This window comes from Tupaia chinensis, unplaced genomic scaffold (genome assembly GCF_000334495.1).
Source record: "Tupaia chinensis unplaced genomic scaffold, TupChi_1.0 Scaffold140061_1, whole genome shotgun sequence".
Classification (NCBI taxonomy): Eukaryota; Metazoa; Chordata; class Mammalia; order Scandentia; family Tupaiidae; genus Tupaia; species Tupaia belangeri.
The window spans coordinates 439,032-441,159 of record NW_006199940.1 but is presented as its reverse complement, the minus strand read 5'-3'; the positions used below and the strand labels follow the sequence as shown (position 1 = coordinate 441,159).

Here is a 2,128-nt window from a genome sequence, read left to right as displayed (position 1 = left end):
AGAAGTTGCTGGAACTTCTGCTAGTGGCTGTGGTTCAACCTTGAGCTTGGCTGAGCACCTCTGCGAGGTGTGTCCTCTCAGGGTAGAGTTCCCATGGGTGGGCTCACAGTCTTCCCAAGTTTATCAGGGGTTTCCCAGAACTGTCAGCTAGCTTCCTGCTGCCTCTGGGGCCTTGGCTCCTGTGAGCCTGGTCCACATGCCCTGGGCCCACACAGACCCCAGGGAGGAGGCAACAGGTCCATGTGAGTCATAGCTGCTGGCGTGTGACTGGATGACACCCCAGGTTATGCCCCTTTCTTCTCCCTTTCCTTTTTTGCTTTCTGTGGAATAGATAGCCATTTTTTCTCTCCCCTCCCTGTGTGTCTGGTGATTTTCGTGATTGCCTTTTATGTTGCATCGTATGCCAGCGATCAGCCTTCCTGAGTCCAGCCTCTCAGCACTTCTGAGGAAGACATGCCCCCACAGGACCGCTCACCTGCCAGCCCCATCTTGTTTACACCTGAAGCAGTCTCTGTCTCTTGTGAAGACGCTGGAATTGAGCTTTTAGCTAGCGGTCAGTTGTCTTCTCCACACCCCACCCCCAGGTGCAGGAAGTATGCAGCACCAGCAGCAGATGGTCGTCTCCCGCATGTTCTCCTAGCAGCTCCCCCAGGAGCTGGCACAGGGTGTCTCTGTTCAGTACTCTGCGTAGGAAGTTGGCATCAAGAACCTCACCCACTCATGCCCGGAACTTTCTTTGCACAGTGTGGGATGGGCTGATCAACCACCTGGGAATTGGGACAGTGGGGGTCCCCACCATTTGTGCTATGTGCCTGTCTTGAGGTATGCTTTGTCTAAGGCCCACCTGGGGAGGCCTGGCTCTGGGTGCCTGGTGGCAGCTTGACCCCTCATGCCAGTCATTCTGGTGGCTCTACTCTGTGGCTTTGAGTTTCTGCACAGACCAGTGACCCTGGCTGGTCTCTGCTCACCTGTAGGATAGGGACTGAACAGGATTGGCCTCTTAGGGTTGTAGGAAGTACCAGATGGGGTAATTCATGCATGGAAATATCTGTAGGACCAGCAAGTGGCATGGTGGTTAAGGCACTGGACACTCTCATGTGACTGACCGCAGTTCAAGTCCCAGACCTGGTGGCTTGCTTTTTTATTATCTCTAACTCTCTCCGTGTCTCTCTCTGGTCAAATTAAAATAAATAAATGAATGAATAAACAAAATTAAATAATTCTTTTTTTTTAAAAAGGGAGGTGAAGAAATGTCTGTAAGAAAGGCAGGGGTACCTTTTGGCTCTCTGAGTAGCACCACAGCGATTGGCAAGAATAAGCACCTTGTGAAAGGTGGCAATAAAGGAGCCAAGAAGAAAGTGATTGATACATTTTCTAAAACTCATTGGTATGATGTGGAAGCACCTGTCATGTTCAACGTAAGAAATATTGGGAAAACACTAGTTACCAGGACTAAAGGAACCAAGATTCTGTCTGACAGCCTTAAGGGCTGCGTGTTTGAAGTGAGTCTTTCAGATCTGCAGAATGATGACGTTGCATTTAGGAAATTCAAGCTAATTACTGAGGACGTTCAGGGCAAAAACTGCCTGACTAACTTCCATGGCATAGATCTCACCCATGACAAAATCTGTTCCGTGGTCAAAAAATGGCAGACCATGATTGAAGCTCATGACGTCAAGACTACTGATGGTTACTTGCTTTGTCTCTTCTGTGTTGGGTTTACTAAAAAACACAACCAGCAGGTCCGGCAAATCCGGAAGAAGATGATAGAAATCATGACCCGGGAGGTGCAGGCAAATGACTTGAAAGAAGTGGTCAATAAACTGATTCCAGACAGCACCAGAAAAGACATAGAGAAGGCTTGCCAATCCAGCTACCCTCTCCATGACGTCTTTGTCAGAAAAGAGAAAATGCTGAAGACGCCCAGGTTTGAACTGGGAAAGCTCCTGGGGATGAGACGGGTGCCAAAATGGAACAAGTTGATGGGTACGAACCACCAGTCCAAGAATCTGTTTAAAGTCCGTCTTTCAATAGTGACAAATAAAAAGTCCTACTTGTGGCAGTTTCCATCTGACCATTCTTTTTACACAACCTGAAAGCTTGGAGAACCAGATACTCTGCGTTGATA

At 48.5% G+C, this 2,128-nt stretch overlaps 1 pseudogene; it reads left to right on the top strand.

Moving 5' to 3' along the window:
• Positions 1 to 1,252: 1,252 nt before the first annotated feature.
• Positions 1,253 to 2,017, top strand: LOC114004766 (40S ribosomal protein S3a pseudogene; annotated as a pseudogene).
• Positions 2,018 to 2,128: the final 111 nt, after the last annotated feature.